The following is a 14,526-nucleotide window of genomic DNA, read 5'->3' on the forward strand; positions in this document are numbered from 1 at the left end:
GAGAGGATTTTTATTAAAAAAAATAAATAGAGAAGTAGAATGAATGAGAAGGAGAGGAAGGAGAAAGAGGGGAAGGAGAAGGAGAGGAAGGAGAAAGGGGGGAAGGAGAAAGAGGGGAAGAGGAAAGAGAAGTGAGGCGGCGAGGAGAAGCCCGGAAAGGCAGGAGAAAGAGGGGAAGAGGAAAGAAGAGAGGAGAGAGAAAGAGAAGAGAGGCGGGGAGAGAAAAGGAGAGGGGAGGGTTTTTTAGGGTTTATTTAGGTTTTTAAGGTTTTTTTTTTCCGACGCAATATTCCGTCGGAAAGCTCATAAATTCCAACGGATTTGTATTCCGTAGGAAATCCGTCGTAAATTTCCGACGGAATAAAAATTCGTCGGAATTTACGACGGAAAGACATGTCCGTCGAAAATGGTCCACCGTAAATCGGCCTATTTCTAGTAGTGTAAAGATAAAATAGTCGCCAACAAGTATTAGGAACTTGTAAACCGTTCACGGGTGTGAGGATTACAGCCTATTCCTGATCACGGAGATCGCTAACTCCATAGTGGTCCGGAACCATGAGTAGATGTTCGGGGATCGATGATGGTACGAATGCAACCTAAAAGAGATTGAACCCGCGCTAAATAGGCCTCTACTCAATTCTTATGACATTCATGTGCGGTTTTTGATCAACATACATACATCAAGTTAATCCTAAACCTGTTTAATCTACATTGGTTGATTATTAATGCACAATCAGATCTATTATTGGTGATCACTTGAATTAAAATCATATTAGACCTAAATCAAATTATTAATTATCTTATTAAACGTGATTTCAAGTACAAATTCCCTTTAAACATGTAAAAGGGCGTGATCAAGCAATATCAATAAATCAGGAATAATCAAGCAACATATGATTAAGACAACAATCATCATCATAACATCATTATCAAAACATTGTTAATAGTAAGATTCTAGGCATGATACTAAACGGATAAATACAAATCCTAGTATGTCACTAATAACAAAATCAAAGCATTATCCTAAACATGATACTAGAAATCATAACAAGCGTCCTAAACAATATACTAGGAATTAACATAACATCCTAAACATGATTTCTACTCCAAAATCAAAAGAATAAGTAAGAGGATGATTGAATTACTCACTTCGATACCTCTACGTTCGTGCTATTAAAACAATACACACGTTAGTAAACTTCAAGAAAGTTAAATTAATAAAGTAAATAAATCAAATATGAATTGAAATAGAGATTTGGGACCAAACCCTTAGAACTATCAACCTTTCATGTCGAGGTCGAAGGCAACATCGAGGATGGTTTGGAGTATTCAAATCTCGTGAATGAGGTATTGTGACTGATTTGGATGTATCAAAGATGTGTTTAAGCTAAGAACATGGATGATTGATAAGGATTGATGATGATTGGAGCTAGATGATTGTAGCTAATTGTGGCTTATGATTGAGGGTTCTAGCTGATCTTAAAATGGGAAAAACGACCTCTATTTATAAGGAAAAAAGTGAGTCGAAGCAATTAGGAAACATCAAAATTTAAAACGGAATAAAATAGGTTTCATCACGGGGCGATAGACTTAGCGCGGCGCGATAGTGTCAATCGCGCCGTGTTGGTGCTATTGCGGTGCGATGGTCCTGTAGATTTACGATTTTTGTTTTTATCATAACTTTTGATCTATAAATCGGAATAAGATAAATAATATATCGTTTGAAAGCTCTAGAAGTCTAATTTCCAACCCAATTGGAATAAGATTAATATAATTTTTAGAATTTTAGATATGATTGAAATAATAGAACAATGTCAGTTTTGGATAGAGTTTAGTATTTTAATCATATCTTTTACGTTACCAATCGGAATTGGGATTATGATATATCGTTGGAAACCTAATTTCAAGGGCTATCTAACCATCTAATATTTGGATAAAAATTATGAGGCGCGAAAATTAGAATGGCTTGGTTTGAGCTCGATTTAGTATTTTGGCCATAACTTGTTCGTTCTAAGTCGGATTTTGGCTTACAATATATCGTTGGAAAGATATTTTCAAACCCCATCCAACTAAAAAATAATTGGACTGAGCTTATGGACCAAAATAATCTGGTTTGGACCAAAATTATTTTGGGTAAAGACACGAAATTAATGATTTTGGATTAAAACATTTTAGGTAAGGTTTGGAATATGCTAAAGGCTTAAGGGAACTTCACGAGACTCTTCAACTCTTTACCAAACTCGTTAATTAAAGCGTGAAAGGTACTCATCACTAGGTTTGGTTTTTGAGGAGACACAATCAGATGTATACAGTAATCAACTCTGGCAACCTATCGATTGCCATGAACATCCAAACGAGCCTTGAGACGTACAACCTTTGACTTGTCAGTGTACTTGATTTTATACACCCAACCACTCCCAATCGTCTTCTTGCCGGGAAGAAGATCCTCAACGGTCCATGTGCCATTATGCTCTAAAGCGTTAATCTCATCTTACATTGCCTTACGCCAACCGATGTCTATAACCGCCTCTTTGAATGAAGAAGGTTCCTTTCCCTTAGTAATCGTCGCCAAAAAACACCTGTGTCACGTAGAAAAACGACTATATTCAACGTGACAAGCTATAGAGAAAGATTTACCTGAAGAACGAGATTGAGGAGGGACGACAGTTGATGTAGCAGGGTCTATATTTTCAGTGATGACAGTATTCGTAACATAGTGATGATGCCACGAAGGAGGACGTTTTTCACAATGACCATAACCCAAGTTATCCGACGAACTCCCCCTTAACGGCGAGATAACAATATTTTCATCGACGATTTCTCTCTCAAGTACACTATTCGAGCTAGTACTCGCATCACTAACTGAACCAAAGTCACGAGTGAGCTGGTGCGGAGCATCGGACCTGACTAGACCAGCCTTAAGACTCGTGTGAGATGGCTGCTGCGAGTTACTAGGCTGTGGCTGCGCTACTACTGTGCTATGCTGCTGTTGTAGCTGGTCTGCAGGGCAGCTTGCGAGTAGATGCTCACTAAATCTTGCTGGCACAGGCTGACCCCATGGGCAGCCAGTAACGTCGAGGGATGAGCATCACTCGCAGGACAGTGCCGCTGGATTGCCAGCGGGGCTGTGGGATTCTCTTCTCCAGCCGTAGCTCCCTTCATTTGCCTCGAATCACCAACTTATCCCCCATCTTCATCCTCCCGCACCGGAGGACTCGCAAAGTATTTTTCCCACCATAATTTTCGCTCATCCGGAAGAGACTCAAGATACGGGAATTCTTCTTGAAGAATTGTACATCCCGACTCACAAAAAAGTCATTTGTCTCTAAATCATAGAGACACCAACCCTTCTTCCCGTGAGGATAACCAACAAAAATACACTTTCGAGACCGAGAATCAAATTTATTATCTTTAATCTGAGGATGATTCACAGCTTAAGCAAGACAGCCAAAAACTCGTAAACCATCATAAGACGGCACTTAACCGAACAAACACTCATGTGGAGTCTTTCCATTGAGAACAACAATTGGGGTCCTATTGTTCAAATGAACTACAATGACACACTCACCCAAAAAATACTTTGGCAACTTTGCTTGAACCGAAGAGCACGGGCCACATTCAAAATGTGACGATGTTTACGTTCAACTCTACCATTCTGCTGAGCTGTGTCAACACACGACGTTTGATGTAAGATTCCCTTCTTCGCAAAGAACGACCCTAAACTAAGAAACTCTTGGCCATTATCACTACGAACCACCTTCACTTTCCGGCGAAATTGAGTCTTAGCCATAGCAAAAAACTCACAAACCAACTGTGTGAAGCCTGATATTTACCAACCATCAAAAACACCCAAGTAGCACGAGAAAAATCATCAACAATGGTTAGGAAATAACGAGCATCACAACTTGAGACAATCTTATTCGGACCCCAAATATCACAATAAATTAAATAAAAAATTCATATGCTTTATTCATACTTAAGGAAAAAGAGTTTCGGGGTTGCTTCCATAAAACAAATGTCACAATCAAAAGAACAACCAGACTTATTACTTTGAGTACTACGACTATTAGAAACTCCCAGAAGAGATATCACAACTTGCATTGACGGATGCCTAGCATAACAAACTTGCATCCGAAATAACCACTTTGTTCGCCAGAACTTGATAATGTTTCGAGCACGACCAGGACGAAAAATATAGACCCCATCATACTGCACCCCCGTTCTAATCAGGTTCCTCAAAGTGCGGTCCTGAATAATGCATAACTTGTCATTGAACATAATAAAATAGCATTGTTTATCTAATAATTAAGACATTGATAACAAGTTGCATTTAAGAGCAGGAACATATAAAACATTATCAAGAGTTAAGTTATCAGACAAAACAACTCTTCCTTCTTTCGTAGCCGTCGTGCTCTTCCCATTGGGTAAATCAACAAGTGAAGAAATATCAGGTAAATTAGTGAAAAGATCAATATTACTAGATATATGATTGGAAGCTCTAGTGTCAATGAGCCACTCAATAGAATTATACGTACCAAGTTTAGTGCCATCTGACAAAGAACCAGACTTAACACCCTTTACAACAGCCATGATTTCCTTCCATTGTGCGTCAAAAATTGTAGGAACACTCCCACGATCAGAATTAGAGACCTGAAAGGAATGGTATCCTTCCAACAAGTGTATTATTCTGATAGAGGGTTCAGAATTATTACAGAGCTAATTCTTCAGTAAGGTCAAGTGATCGGAATGCCTAGGTGGAGGCCGCTTCCGATCAGTAATATTAAGATATAATTAATATTACAGCTTAATCTTAACTTAACCCTTCGGGTCGAACCAAATCGAACAAGCGATCCGAGACGACTAATCTATCCGAAGGATTTAATGAGTCGTCGGAGTTTTACGAACACAGACATCGGATATCGAGCCTAGGGCGTCGCAAAATCACAAGCAACAAGTACGAGCATAGCCGTAGCATCACATTGGCCTAGCCATGTGAAGTGTTAGGCTAGGCTGGCTCATCGCAAGCTTAGGCGCACCATGGTGTGCTAGGCGTGCCATGAGTGCTAGGCGCACAAGGCAGCCCATCGCAGCAGCATGCTTGCGTGTGTGCGTGCCTACGCATGGCACAACACCGCAGCATGCATGCTTGGTGCCTAGGCGCCATCGCAGGCCCTTTGCACAAGCACAGCACCGTCGCAGTGCTGGGCACTTGCGTGTGTGCGTGTGCGTGTGTGCCTAGCACTATCGCCAAGCATCAAGCTATCCAGAATGCGTGGCTCGCTAGCAGCACACATGTTGGGCCTTGCGTGCATGTGCGCTATGGATGGGCTTGCGTGCGTGTATGCACTGGCTGGGCGGCAGCAGCAACAGCGTAGGCACTGCCCAGCACAGCCACATGCATCATGCTTGTGCTGGCTGGGCTGGTGCTGGCTGGCTGGGCATGCTGGCAGTGCTAGCTGGCGTGCTAGCTTGCTGCCAGCCCAGCAGCCCACATGAGGCTGGTTTTGTGAGGGGTGGGGACCAACCCTTGGGCAAAGCCTTGGGGAGCAAGGCAATGGTCCCCCCCTTACTCTTGGTCCTCACCTAACTCTCCCTCCCCCCTTGACACTTGTTGCATTGTGATTGAGTTGATTATTTATTTAATTTAGAGTTAAATAAATTGTCATATTTACCAACTCTCCCACATTGGTGGGAGATTGGAAATCAAGGGTTCATTTCCCTATAAATACCAAGGCTTGGGTATTTGGGAATGAACACACTTGAGTGGAATTGTAAAGGAAACTCCATTGTTGAGTATACCTTGAATTCGTAAAACTCCAATTTTTTTTTTCTTCAGGCCTCGACTAACCTTCGAGGCTTAGGACGATCGGGTCGGGTTCAAGGGTACGATCCCGTTGGAGGCCTCGCATTATCGAGGTTGAAGTAAGAGCTCGTTGTAAGAGCAAAGCACGCGTCGAGGGTATATTTCTTATCCTTACTCTTAATTGTGTTTTAATTTTGTTTTGCTTGTATTAGTTGCATTAATTATGGGGGCGGGTCTTGGGGGGTTTCATTCCGCGTAGTGAGGGTCACTACGAAACCCTACAAGACCTAGTCATTAGAACCACGAGAACTACCAGCAGCACCAGCAAACTCACCCTTGCCTCTACCAGACGACCGACCTCTACAACCTCCACCCGGAAAGCCATGTAGCTCATAACAATGATCCCTGCCATGACCAAACTTCTTACAATAGGTACACTCCTTCTATTAAAAATGACAGTCGCAGAAGAAGAAGAAGAGGACTCATGTGCCTCAGACACAGATTGCTTACGCTCATCAGCAACAACCTTAGCATAAGCAGCATTCATAGTAGGCAAAGGATCACTCATCAACAAAGTAGAAACAAGATAACTAAACTTCTTAGGATCCAAACCAAGATAAAACTGATGCAACAACTCATTTCATACAACTTAGCATATTCTTTCGCAATAGAACAAGTACAAACAGGCAATTTCACATAACTAGACAACAAATTCTGCAATTTATTCAATTCACCATAATAAACTGCAACAGAATGACCCCTTTGCTTATAGTCAGCAATATCATGCTTAAGTTCAAAAATACGAGGACCGTTACCAAGAGAGTAACGATCACGTAAGTCATCCCACAATGTTTTAGCATCATCAGGAATAATGACAATAGAACGAATACTAGCATCAAGAGTATTATAAATCCAAGCAACAACAGTAGAATTAACAATACCCAACTGACAATAATCCGTGTGGCTAGAATTGGGCTTGACAATAGAACTATCAACAAACCTAAGCTTGCTCTTGGAACGAAGATTGTTGCAAATCGATCCGACCACTCTTCATAGTTATCGACGGTAAGAAACATGAGACAAATCACCAATTGAGAACCTTCGCTCGGATGAAGGTAATAATCCGTGAACGGCTTGTACTTAGGAAGAGGAGGAGTATCGCCTTAAAGGTAATAATCAGATGAAGGTAATTATGAGCAAGATAACACTCACACAACAGCAACAACACACAGCTACAACACCACACCTAGCGCACCACACAGGACGCTAAACACCACACCTAGCGCACCACACAGCACACAACAGCAGCAACAACGACCACACACACACCACACCAGCGCACCACACAGCACGCACACACATACAGAGCGCCACACAGCAGCACTACACACACAACTAGCGTACCACACTCGGCAGCACACCACGCATAGGAAGCGCACCACACACACACAACACACAACTAGCGCACCACAAACACGAGCACCATGCAACACTTACACAGCACCACAAACAATCATGCTACCACACAGTAGCGCGCAACCAAATACCAATAAAAATTAGGGTTTTGATAAACCCTAACTGAACCAAACAATTTTGTGGAAAAAAAAAAAAAATTGAAACGGACACAATAGTATTGAAGCCCTAATCTCACTCAAGAATTGCGGAAAATAAATTTTAATGTGATGAACGAACCAAGATTAAAAAAAAAATCTCTAGAAATTAGAGAGGCTGTGATACCATGTTAAACTCAAGAACAATTGGAGAAAACGGCTTAAGCCTTAATTGTATTGACATTCCCAACAATATATATAGTACAATACAAAGGAGACCCAACTTGCCTAAAACTCCTAAAGGATATACATGCCAAATATACATATTAACATAAAACCAACCGACTTATATTAGTCTAATGTTAGTAACCTTCAGATACGTGTGTATGATCATGCTAATATACTCCCTTGCGTGAATGTGAATGCGCCCATGTTTTATAATTTAGTCGGTCTTGAAGTGACCTTGAACGGGTTTGATCTGAATGGTTGGAAGGATTTGTTGGTTTCGCTGCAATACTTCCCTAACTTACTGCATCTTTCGGTGATAACTTATTTGCGGGGTTTTGGTAACCAAATGGAGCAGAGAAATTGGCGTGCACCAGACGTTGTACCAAGTTGTTTGAAAAATCAGCTCAAGGCGATAGAGATAGAACTAACACTTAGGGGGATTACTGGTGGGCTCAATTAGCTAAGGTACATTCTAGGTAATGCAAAATTTTTGCAAAAGCTTTACTTAGAAGTTTCGCTTGGTAAACATCCTGAAAAAGAAAAACTCTGGAAGGAACGCAAATTCTGTATGTCATTGTTTAAGCTTCGAAGGAGCTCGTCGACTTATGAGGTTGTGTTTTCGGGTAGGTTTATTAAATCATCAAGTAATACTTCGAAAAACGAAAAGCTTACCTGTAAAATGGCCTAGCCAGGGTCATAGACAATATTCAGCCAACATTAAAGCTAAGGATGCGTATGGCCGCAGGTACTGACTACTAAATTTGCTTTTGAATTTGCTTTGATAAATTTAGTTTGGTTTATGCTTACAACTACTTATCAATATGCTAGACTTGTGTCAATATACAAAGCCTTAACTTGCTATGTAAGTGTAAATTTGCCTTTTTTCTACTAAAACAATAGTTATTGTTAAGTAAGGTTCTTTTTCTTCTCTATATAATTGGTATGGTTAGGATTTATTTTTACTTGAATTATTTTGTTTTATGCATGTCAAATTTAGAATGCTACTGGACATAAAGTACTGTGATAATGTACAAGAAAATAATTCGTGTTTTCTTGTCACCAAGCCTTAAACTATTGGTGACAATTGATGGCCTCAAAGCCACAAGACTTTTTTAGAAAACATCATAAATAATAATGTTATTGATTATCACAGTACTTAGGTGTAAGAGGAAGGAGCTTAGCGTGTTATTGGTGGCTGGGGAAACGGAGGAGGAAAACGAGAAAAATGGGGGCGACGAGGAAGTGGTGGTGTATGAGCCATCAATGGATGTGACTCTTTGTTCGGTGGTGGGGCTATCTAACCCTAAACCCATGAAGTTAAAGGGGGAGGTGAAAGGTAAGGTGGTAGTAGTCATGGTGGACCCGGGGGCCACCCATAATTTTATTTCAACAACAGTGGTTGAACAAGCGGCCATTCCGGTGGAGAAAGGTGGAGTATATATTCTCCACTTTGGGCAAGATCTAACTTGCTCATAAGACGGGTATTTGTACCCTCTCTCAAAACCCTCATAAACTTAAATTCCCTTACTACCCTCAATGATCCCTTCTCCTATTCAAACTAGTTATTTGACTTTCTTTAAATATCATTGACTTTAAATATCTTTTTTTTTTTTTTTTAAATAATATGCCCCAAAGTTTCTAAATAATAAAATAAAATAAAATATTTTCAAAGCAATTAAATAAATAAAAATGGACCTTTAATTAAAATAAATTTTTTTTAAATTAATAAAATACCATAAATAATTCATATCAAATTATTTAAATGCTTCATAAAATAATGATTTAAATTAAAATACATATAAAAATACAGGGTATTACAGTCTACCCCCTTTAAAAGAAGTTTCGTCTCGAAACGTGGGTAACGAAAATCAAACTTTTTCCTCAATTTGTATAATATTGTTGTACTCATTTGACATACTTTTACCTTTAACGTCTCCTTAAAATCAAAAGTACTTGAAATAACCGTTAAAAATGTGCAAAAAGCACTAAAATAACTGAAAATAGAGAGAAAAATCGCGAAATTCTATATACCTTAAACAACTTAGGGTATTTCCTTTTCATCTCATCCTCGGCTTCCCAAGTTGCTTCCACATATTCTTTGTTAGACCATAGCACTTTAATAATCTTAACTTACCTGTTGCGTGTACTACGCACTTTACTGTCAAGGATCTTGACAGGTCTTTCCTCGTAAGTTAAGCTTTGATCTAACTCAATTGTTTCAGGTTGTAGCACATGTGACTTATCAGGTACATACCTTCTTAACTAAGACACATGAAATACATCATGCACTTTACTTAGTTCCATAGGTAAGGCCAACCTATAAGCTACTTTGCCTATCCTCTGTAATATTTCATATGGACCAATATACTTTGGGCTAAGTTTTCCTTTCTTCCCAAATCTCATGACACCTTTCATTGGTGATATTTTCAATAATACTTTGTCACCGCTTTCAAACTCTTCTTCCCTACGCTTCAAATTTGCATAACTCTTTAGACGATCTTGTGCTGCTTGAATCTCTTTTACTTGTTAAACTGTATCTTCAATCATTTGAAAACCTAAGATCATTGTTTCACTTATGTCGTTCCAAAATATATAACTGCGACACTTCGTTCCATATAATGCCTCAAATGGAGCCATGCCAATGCTTAAATGGTAACTATTGTTATACGAAAATTCAATTAAGTCCAAGCTATCTTCCTATCCCCCTTGGAAGTCTACGACACAAGCTCTCACCATATCTTCCAAGGTTTGAATAGTTCTCTCAGTTTGTCCATCTGTGGAAGGGTGAAATGTCGTACTCATCTTTAGTGTTGTACAAAAGTTTTCCTGTACACTCTTCCAAAACTTTGAAAGAAACCTGGAATATCTATCAGACAGAATACCCTTTGGAACTCCATGTAACCTCACATCATTCTTAATGTAAGCTTTTGCAAGTTGCTCCATCTTCCAGGTCTCTTTCATTAGTATAAACATTGTAGATTTAGTAAGTCTATCCACTACGACCCAAATGGTATCATTTCCACTCTTTGACTTTGGGGGGTAAGTCACAAAATCCATTCAAATGTAGTCCCACTTTTATTTAGAAATTCCCAACGATTTCACGGTTGTGGTCTCTTGTGCTCTATTTTCACCTTTTGACAAGTTAGACACTTTGCTACAAATTCCGCAACTTCATTCTTCGTTCTAGGCCACAAATACATCCTTTTCAAGTCTTTGTATAGCTTGTCCCCTTCTTGGTGTACTGAGTATGGTGTATTGTGAGCTTCTTCCATTAATTTTGTCTTTACTTCCGCATATTTTTGTGGTACACACCATCTACCTTTATACCTTAAACTTCCATCTTCATGAATTTTGTAATCTGTGGCCTTTCCTTGCTTGATTTTCTCACAAATCCTATCCAACTTAGTATCTCCTGCCTGATTTTCCCTTATCTCGTCAAATATTGTTAGTTGAATGCTTAGATTCGCAAGAATACTCGCTGGTACTCCCTATTCTACCACTTCTAAATTTATTTTCCTCATTTCCCTACACAACTCATCAACCACTATCAAAGTTATCATTTCATGACTGGTCTTACGACTTAGGCCGTCTGAAACTACATTGGCTTTCCATTCATGGTAATGTATGTCCAAGTCGTATGTAGTCCATTGTAAATTCTAACCATCTCCTTTGGCGTGAGTTTAGATCTCTTTGGGTGAAAATGTACTTCAAACTTTAATGGTCTGTGTAAAGCCTACATTTTACCCGATACAAGTAATGCCTCCAAATCTTTAGTGCAAATATGATTGTAGCTAAATCTAAGTCATGAGTAGGGTAGTTTACCTCATGAGGTTTCAATTGTCTTGATGCATATGCAATCACCTTTCCATTTTGCATAAGCACACATCCTAAACCATTCTTCGATGTATCACTATATACATCATAGATTCCATTATCATCTGACAATGTAAGCACTGGTGCTGTAATCAACTTTTGCTTCAAAAGTTGAAACGTTTCCTCACACTTCTCATCCCACTCGAATTTCTTGTCGTTCTTCATTAGAGAGGTCATAGGCTTAGCAATCTTAGAAAAGTCCTTCACAAAACGCCTATTATATCCTGCTAAACCTAAGAAACTTCTAATGTCAGACACCGTCATTGGCGTAGGCCACCCTTTCACTGCCTCAATCTTTGCTGATCTACTTATACCCCATCCTTGGACACAAAGTGACCTAGAAATGCTACTTTCTCCAACCAAAACTCACACTTGGAAAACTTTGCATACAACTTGTTTTCCCTTAAGGTTTGTAGGATTGCCCTCAAATGTTCTACATGTTCCTCCTTATTCTCTAAATAAACTAGTATATCATCTATGAACACCACAACTAACTTGTCCATAAATGGATGGAACACCCTATTCATCAAGTCCATGAAGATTGCTGGACCATTCGTCAACCCTAATGGCATTATTGTGAACTCATAATGCCCATACCTTATTCTAAATGCAGTCTTGGGAATATTTTCGTCTGGGATCCTCAACTGATGGTATCCAAACCTTAAGTGAATTTTGGAAAATACAGATGCGCCCCTCAACTGGTCAAATAGGTCATCAATCCTTGGTAATGGGTACTTATTCTTTATGGTGACCTTATTCAACTCCCTATAATCAATACATAAAATAATACTCCCATCCTTTTTATTAACAAACAACACTGGAGCTCCCCAAGGCGAAGCACTTGGTCTAATGTACCCCTTTTCTAACAAATCCTACAGTTGCTCCGTTAATTCACTCATTTCTACAGGTGCCATTCGATATGGTGCCTTTGAAATCGGTGCTGTCCCTGGGACCAACTCTATTGTGAAATTGATTGCTCTCTTAGGTGGCATTCTTTGAATCTCTTTTGGGAACACATCCAGAAACTCGTTCACCACTTCTATTTCCTCAGGCTTAGCTACCGCTTCATAATTTCTCACACTACAAAAATATGGATGCCCCTTCTTAATATACTTAGCCAACTTCATCATAGAGATGATCCTTGGGCACTTTGTTTCACCATGCTTCCAATATGTCACCAACTCACCCTCAACTGTACTTATCTGTACTTTCTACCATCAGCAACAAATCTCTGCACTATACTTGCTCAACTAATCCATTCCCAAAGTTAAATTGAAGTCGCTTAACCCAAACTCGTTGAGGTTAGAAAAAAATACCTTTCCCTTGATTTCTGGTTGCACCTCCTTATAAGTTTTGGTACATTGTACTACCCCTCCCTTAGGAATAACTATGGGTATATCTATGTCATTTACGGTTTTCAGACAGTGTGATAACTTTGAAACAATGGCATTTTAAATGAAAGAAAAAGTTGCACCAAAATCAAACAAAACTTTAACAAGAATAGAGTTAATAGAAAAAGTACTAGTAATGACATCCTTCGTAGTATCAGCTTCGTGCCTACTGATCACATTTAGTTTTCCTGGAGTTCCACTCTTCACCTGATTATTCCATATTGTTGCCTTTCACCCCATTTGCTGTGCCCTTTTGTTCCCTGAATAGTTGTTGTTCCCTTGAAAATTCCTTTGAACCCCTCCTTGATCATTTCCCTGCTTGCTTCGATTAGAATCTTTAGAGAAGCACTCATGCTTCCCGTGTCCCAACTTGATGCAAGTGCGATAAGTAACCAAGATACCATCGCAGTCTCTACCAAGGTGGTCATTTCTACACCTCATGAAGTAATAATGCCTTGGTCCTTTGTTATTTCCCTGGTTAGAGTACTTAGCACCTCCATTAAAGTTTCACCTACCTTGGCGATTGTTACTCTGGAAGTTATTGTTGTTGTTGATGTTGTTGTTATTATGGTGGTACTTCTGCTTCTTGAAGTTGTTCTGGTTACCTTGCGGGTTTCCAGGGTTTTTCCCCATCTCTTTTCTCTTTTCCTTCCTTTCCACCACAGCTAACTCTTTCTTTTTCTTCAACTCCAACGCATTAAGGTGTGTAGACCTCCCATAAACTTCATCCAATGTTTTGAACACTTGTGCACACAACTTTAGCTGTAGATTTGTGGTCAATCCACTATAAAATTTCCTAGTGTTTGCTTTTTCTGTAGCAACAAACTCTTTGACAAACCCTGACAGCTCAATAAACTTAGTATAATACTCAGTGACTGACATATCTCCCATTGCTAGTTTGGAATATTCCTCAGCTTTCTATTTCTGTAGGAAGGTAGGGTAAAACTTGTCCTTAACCTTCTCCTGAAACATAGTCCAGTTAAACCCAGGTAGTGCCTTAATAGTATCCTCATTTTGTTGCTACCAAAGGTTAGCTTCACCCCTGAGGTAATAGGTAGCACAACCTACTTTTGAATTCTCTGAGCACCCTGCTACCCCAAATAGTTTCTCGAACTCCCTTAACCAGTTTTCCAGCACTGTTGGATCAGCTTCTCCTTGATAGGTTGGTGGCTTGCTTTTGCGCCACCTTCTTAAATATCTCTCCCTTAGCATCCTATTGTCTGTCGAGTTTCTTGCTAACTGCTGGGTGACCACTGCTAACTGCCTTATAACCTCACTTTACTCATTCCCTTCATTATTGCTCCCAGTTCCTCCTGCCATCTTTCTTCGCCTGACTTAAAACAAGTGGTCTTTAGTAATTATGGTCATGGTTAGCTCTCAAGTTAGACGCCCATCTAACTAATTATACCTTTTATACACACATTTAATTTTTAAGCTAACAAATAGAGATTGCAAAATTACAATTCCCAAAATTCCAGCTTGATCAACCAAATTTTGATTGCTAACCAACCATACATTTAATAAAGCATCACATTAGTAAATAAAAATAATTCCCAAGATTTCCCAGAGTTTAAAAATGAATTATTGGAATATTTGAGTAAGAAATGGCTTATTGGATTAGTGATATGTGAATGATTTGGAAACGAAATGAAATTATTTAGCAGTAAAATGAATTATTTGG

Source organism: Chenopodium quinoa, unplaced genomic scaffold, assembly GCF_001683475.1.
Source record: "Chenopodium quinoa cultivar QQ74 unplaced genomic scaffold, ASM168347v1, whole genome shotgun sequence".
Lineage (NCBI taxonomy): Eukaryota > Viridiplantae > Streptophyta > Magnoliopsida > Caryophyllales > Amaranthaceae > Chenopodium > Chenopodium quinoa.